The 7155-nt window shown below is 39.3% G+C and overlaps 1 pseudogene across 1 annotated transcript; it reads right to left on the bottom strand.

Annotated features, from left to right (window-relative positions):
• Positions 1-2330: 2330 nt before the first annotated feature.
• On the bottom strand, positions 2331-6677 carry LOC307055618 (ferritin heavy chain-like; annotated as a pseudogene). The gene is made up of 2 exons: positions 6585-6677; positions 2331-2905 (listed from the first exon to the last, which is right to left on the bottom strand). The product of its transcript is annotated as a ferritin heavy chain-like (transcript).
• Positions 6678-7155: the final 478 nt, after the last annotated feature.

The following is a 7155-nucleotide window of genomic DNA, read 5'->3' as shown; positions in this document are numbered from 1 at the left end:
AACATCAATGTTATCATTCCCAGAGACCATTCATTTAGAAATGTAAATTAGAACAGATGGAAAAATACAGTGTTGGGAGTTACCTATCAGGAAACAAAATGGATGTGTGTGATATCTACCCACTGTCATGGTGAGGGCCCTGCATTACACTTACTGTCTAAAGCTTACTGTGCTGAAACCTTCACAGCAAAGGTTCCCGTTCCTCATAATGACCTCTAAGTGAAAGTGAATGAGGTTTAGCTACCAGGTATGTGCTTCTGGAACAACACACGAAGGGCCCTATTTTTTTTTTTTTTTACTTTATTCTTATATTATTTTATTTTTTGGCTGCGTTGGGACTTTGTTGCTGCATGCGGGCTTTCTCTAGTTGCGGCAGGTGGGGGCTATTCTTCATTGTGGTGCATGGGCTTTTCATTTCGCTGGCTTCTCTTGTTGCGGAGCATGGACTCTAGGTGCACAGGCTTCAGTAGTTGTGGCTTGCGGGCTCTAGAGCACAGGCTCAGTAGTGTGGCACATGGGCTTAGTTGCTCCGCGGCATGTGGGATCTTCCCAGACCAAGGATCAAACCCATGTCCCCTGCATTGGCAGATGGATTCTTAACCGCTGCGCCACCAGAGAAGCCCAGAGTGGGACCTTTTAACGTTGTTTCCAAAGCTATTTTCTTTGGAATACTGTTCTGTGAGACTTGGTAGAAAAAGAATCCCATGATCAGAATGTTTGGGAAGCACTGAATATTTTATCCCCACGTTATACATTCAAAATGCATATTTTTTACATCAGACATAAAATTCCTAGAATAAACAAAAACTGAAAAAACAAAACAAAAAATCCTGCTAATTCGATTAATACAAGTTTTCCACTGAACACTTGTGAATGTTTTTGAGGCACTGGCTGATACTGAACACAGTCTTGGGAAGGTTGATCGAAGGAATTAAAATTCTGTAAATTATGAGGAAAACACTTTTAGGTGAGAAGAGGTGCATATGGTAGCAGGCTTCAGTATTCTGTATTTCCATTCGGGAAATTGTTCTTACTTGATCCCTTCCACCCTTGATCCTTTTTCCTTTCAGTGGACTCTGTAGTAGGGATAAAGGCAAAAATGTCATTTACTACCCTAGAAGAGCTATTTACTCTAGTGTAAATATAGTGGAGGCTGGTAAAAGTGTGTTGATAATAAGACATATTAGCTTAGGTTCTCTTGGTAGCAAATAACAAAAACTAAATCAAAGTTGGATATGTGAAACCCAAGGGCAGAAATACAGCCAGGCTCAGGAAAGGTCTAGGAAGCAGCTATATCATTTCCAGTAATGTGATTGCCGAACTGCTTTTCAACAAAGGGCGTCTTCCTAATGAACTTCAAAATGAGCTCTGCTGCTTGTTGGAGTTAAAATATATATATATATATATATATATATGTTTATACATATATATATGTATACACACACACACAAGCATGCATATATACATATGATACAAAGAAAGAAAACATATATAAGTGGATGTTTTGTTATTACAACATGCATGCCAGGCATTGGTGACCATGGGAGGTCACCTCCGTGTTTCTGAGCAAGACAGCCTAACACTCATTTTTCCATTATCACTGTTGCCCAGAGTGAACTTGTCAAAGAGATACTCCACCATTCAGACTTCCAAACCCCTCCACCCTCCATCTTGCTACTCATACTTAACCATTAGTATTTGCATAATTAATGCACATAAACATTTCAGGTGAAACTGAAGACACCCTTTATTTTAATCCCTGCCCAATCCCATTCCCTTCACTTGTTCCCCAGAGGCAACTGCAATCATGATTTTCAGGCTATGGTTCTATACTTTCACTATGCACATGCACCCACATTCACCAGGTACCCCTACCTCACCCCACCCCACCCCAGTCTACCCCCATATACCTACATTATTTATAAGGGGAAGACTGATTTTGTGTTTTCCAGGGCCCCATGGAACACCTTCTCCCTCCCACTGTGGAGATCCTGAGCTGCATATGGTTGGGGTATGGCTGTGTTCAGAAACTCCTGGATACCTGTTTTACAACTTAAAAAATGAGAGATTTGCCCACATGAATCAACCAGAGACCTTTATTTATTTATGAACCAATAACTTTATTGGAAGAAATGGAAAAACTGGAAGAAAAAAACTTAAGTGATAAAATAAAGTCCAGGAAAAGAGAGTCCTGCCCTTGTTGCCAAAAAAAAACCCAAAACCAAAACTTAAGTGAACTTCTTCTGCAAGGGCACTCTTGCCGTCTGCATGGCAGGCATGGTGACCAGGGCTCTGGTCACCCCGTGGCTCTGGGGAAGTCCAGTCCAGGCTCAGTTCTTCTTGTCGCTGTCGCCCAGGGTGAGCTTGTCAAAGAGTTACCCTGCCAGCTCGACGTCTGGGGCCCCCATCATGCTCAGGGTGGTGACATGACCCTCCAGCTGTCTGATGAGCGCCACCTACTGGCTGAGGTAGTGAGTTGCCAGGAAGTGGAGCAGGTGGGGGTCGCACTTGTCGGTGGCCAGCTGGTGCAGTGGAGCAGGCTCCGGGTCACTAGCTTCTCCAGGAACAAGGCGCACTTCATGGCCTTGAGGCCGCTCTTGCACTCGTCACTGACTGGCTTCCTGATGTCTTGGAAGTTGAGGCGGCCCCCCGCGCTGGTTCTGCAGGCGCTTCAGGCCCTGGGCCCACAGTGGCGCAGGAAGAACCGGCTGAAGTGCTTCAAGGCCACGTCGTCGCGGTGGAGGTAAAAGGCCGCGGCCAGGCACACGAAAGAGGCCTGGAGCTGCAGGGTGAAATGGCTGTTGACGGCGGCCTCGCAGTCGGCGTGGTAGCTCTGGCGCGCGGCGCGGGCAGCGTGGTGGGTGTGAAGGCCAAGGTGAAGGCGAAGCCGCGGGGCCTGCGGTACCTGTCTCGGAGTCCCTTTCACGTGATTTACCAATTTCCTTCCTCTTGGGTAAGTGCAGACTTCTCTTTTGTTTGTCAGAAAACAAAAGGCTTAGGTGTATTCTTAGAGAAAGAGCTTAACTGTGTGGATGTATTTCTCCCCTCCAGCCTCATTTGTCCTTTCACTGCCACTCAGCAAGCATTTTTTTTAACCCCTCAATGATGTTGTATGGAATGAGCCACAGTGGTAGGAAATACCATTGATCTCAAATTATCTTTCATTCATTCATTCAGTAAATATTTATTGATTACTTAATATGGCCCAGGCACTGGTATGGGATTTGGGCATATATTAGTAACAAAGAGAGACAAAGTCTGTTCCCATGAGGTTTGTCTTCTAGTGGAGAAGCAGACCAAAACAAAACAAAACAAAAAACTACTGTTTTTCTCCCTTTCTTGTCTCCAGTAAATACGTATAAGATACTACACATGTATATGATATTAAAAAGTCAATATTTTCTTAGGAGTTAAGGATGTTATAGTGGAAGACATAAGACCAATCTAGGTATTTATAATTAATTAATTCAACAGCCATTTCTATACAGTATTCCAAATATGTGTCAGTGTTTGACTCTGGAGATACACAGAAGAATCAGACATGGTCTCTGTTCTCAAGGTACAAGAAAGAGTGATGGACTGTTTTAAGTGCTCTCAATGGTTTTAAAGTTTTTGGATAAAATAGCTGTTTTCACTTAAAGTTTTATTACCATGACTTTGACTAATGTACTTTTTTGGGGGGTCCCTTTATTTCTCTTTGAAAGCTCATGCTGTGCTATAATCATTGTTTATGAAGGAAGCAAAGGATCAAATATCAACTGTCACTTTGTACACTTATCTAAGCAATTTTAGAGGCATTTAATTGTTGAGTCTGTAAAGAAATAGAATAATAACTGTCTATTTGATAAGTTGATGTTAATGATAAGATCATACATTAGAGATGGAAAAGAACTACATGATCAGTTTCTCAGTGAGATAAAATTGTATTCTATGTTTGCTTAACACCAGTGTTTAGTCTTAATATAATTGCAATCTTTCAAAAATTTCCTTGGAATAGTCCATTGTAGACTTCACTGGAAGAATCTATTTAAATAGAAGAAATCTTGATTTTGTAGAACATTTTCTCCTTATGTCCAAAGATTATTTAATAATTAATTTATCTGGACAACTTTACTCTTCAAATATTAAAATAATACTATTGAATGGTTCTATGTGTACTAAGGGGTGATAATGGTGTTTCTCAGATTTTTTATCCCTCATCATTACTCCCTAGGTTAGAAGATAATGTTAAAATACATGTTATAGCTGAGAGAAACCTAAGGTTTAAAATCTAACTTTTTTAAGGGAAATCAATAAACTAGCATGAACTGGAACCTCAAATTTCCATGAAGGAAATATACATATATCTAAACAAAAACATTGCATCCAGTTTTTCTTTAATGAGGAATGTAAAGCTAAGTACAAACACAGAATGAAAAAACTTCAGAGCAGATCATGTTTTTAGAAAAATTTAAAATTTTATTTTTTAAATGTATTTATTTTATTTTTTAATTTTTGGCTGCATTGGGTCTTTGTTGGATGTGGGCTTTCTCTAGTTGCAACGAGTGGGGGCTACTCTTTGTTGCAGTGCATGGGTGTCTTATTGCGATGGCCTCTCTTGTTACGGAGCACGGGCTCTAGGTGCTTGGGCTTCAGTAGTTGTGGCATGCCGGCTCAGTAGTTGTGGCACATGGGCTTAGTTGCTCCATGTCATGCGGGATCTTCCCGGACCAGGGCTTGAATGGATGTTCCCTGCATTGGCAGGTGGTTTCTTAAGCAGTGTGCCACCAGGGAAGCCCCCGAAATTAAAAAAAATTGATAATCAAATTTTATAGTTTATAACTTGGTCTGTGCTAAGATAATGTCTTTTAAAATATCAATATAGGACTATAAGATGAAGGTTTCTTTGAAATGTTTGTGGTCAGTGTTGGTATTATGTTAGGATTCTCCAGAAAAGCAGAAGCAATAGAAGATATATTTGTATATTATATAAAATAAGGAATTAGCTCACGTGATTATGGAGGCTGACAAGTCTCAAAATCTGCAGTTGCCGTACTTGAGACCAGGAGAGTCCATGGTGTAGGTCCAGTGCAAAGGCCAGGAGGCTCAAGACCCAGGAAATTCAAGTTGAAGGCAGGAAAAAACAATGTCCCTGCTCCAAGGCAGTCAGGCAAGAGGAGTTCCTGCTTACTCAGAGGAAGGTCAGCATTTTTATTTTATTCAGGCCTTCAAATGATTGTATGAGGCTCATCGACTTTAAGGAAAGCAGTCTGCTTTACTTAGTCTACTATTTCAAATGTTAACCTCATGGAAAAACACCCTTTCAGGCACAAACGATAATATTTGACTAAATATCTGGGTACCCCCTTTGAAGTTGACATATAAAAATTAGCTATCACAGTATTATTCATGATAAATGCAGAGTCAACAAATAAAAATTCTCATGCTATAATCTGCAAAAACTGTTTTGACTTTCAGTTCCCTTCATTAATTTACAAATGTTACAGAACTAATAGTTACACAACTGATATTAGACAGTAAGTTCTGACTCCTCCATGTCAATGATTAGCTCTCATTCATTCATTCAGCATATTTCTATTGAGCACCTATTATATGACAGGTATTTTATAGGTACTAACATAAAAACTTGTTCTATAAGCTCCTCATATTTGTATTTCTTTTGTAGCTAAGTGCTAGTAAATGTTACATATAATTCCTTCTTTGAAAATTAATAGATGAAGTAGGATCAATGGTATAATCTTAAGGAAGTAGACCATAAGTAGCAGCAGTTGGTGGCTTATCTCACTCTCTGTGTTGTGTGTGTGTGTGTGTGTGTGTATACATATGTATAAATCAATCATTTAATGAGAGGTAGTGAAAAGTGATACATCAATATTCTATATCTCTGGGCTGTTCACTCTGCATTACCTCATTATTACAGATACTGGATTAGATTTGATTCTTATTACCCATATTTTACAGATAAAGAAATTGTGAATTAAAGTATGTAACATGATCAAACACAGAGCTTATAAATAGCAGAGAGTGACACTCTGAATTGGATTCCTCTCTAGGTAGTTTGGGAAGTTTGGCTGGACCATGAGCTCCATTAGAACAAAGACTGTTCAACTTGTGATGCTAAATTTCACATAGTAGGGGCTCAAAAATATAAATTAAAATATTGAGTGGCCTATGAAAAGCTTTAGTCTCATTATTTCTCCAAATTAAAAAAATGAGTGGGAGTAGATGTTGAATATATATTTAAACTCTATTTCCTTTAGAAGGAAAAAAAATCAAAGACACCCAATGGTGATAAATTACTATTATAATTTTACTTTAATATGCATAAACATAAAACCAGGCATAGAAATTGGTATGCTTTTATAACTGTAAACCAGACAATTTGTAAATATATGCAAATACAACTATAAAACTATTAAAATTAAGAAGTTCCAGTTATGCATCCGATTATGCATTTTGTCTTACACACAGTCCCTTGTCACTGAGAACACACTAGTTGACGAGATGCAGGTTTCCTTTCGAGTGCGCCATGTCTGTGTCCCGACATCCGTGAAAGATCTTAGCGCTCTACCACCCTTCTTTACTGAAGACATGACGTACTTTAGCTCATATGATGATTCATAATGTACTTTTGCTTTCAGGTAGTGGAAGTCATCATTCAAATATTGTCTGTCCATGTTCTCTTTTATTAGTTTGTGAAAAGTAATTCTGATGCAGTTTGTTGATTTCATGAAATACCATTAAAAGCCTCAGTAACTTCAATAACTGAAGAGGCTGTTCAAACTGGGAATTGAGGGGGAAGAGAACTACTGACAGAATTTTAAGGGATGACACTCTTCCCTTTGAGTTTCATTCTATTAAACTATTTTTCACCTCCCAGTCATCACTTTAAAAGGAAATTTTAGTGTTTGCAGCTGGTAAAATGTGACTATAAGGGTGGACATGCGACAGTTGTCCTTTTTACACTAGAACATGCCAGCCTAGCAGCAGTCACACTCAGTGTGATTCAAAACACACACGCAGGCATGGACAGTGAGTTTGTGCTGCTGCATTGAGCTATAGACAGATGCAGATAATTCTGAAAATGCTTCCAGTAATTTTTCATTTGGATGTAAACACAAGAACACATCCATGGAATTCACCAATACAGGTAGA

Source organism: Hyperoodon ampullatus (assembly GCF_949752795.1).
Source record: "Hyperoodon ampullatus genome assembly, chromosome: 7".
Taxonomy (NCBI): domain Eukaryota; kingdom Metazoa; phylum Chordata; class Mammalia; order Artiodactyla; family Ziphiidae; genus Hyperoodon; species Hyperoodon ampullatus.
This window is presented reverse-complemented; position numbering and strand designations above follow the sequence as displayed.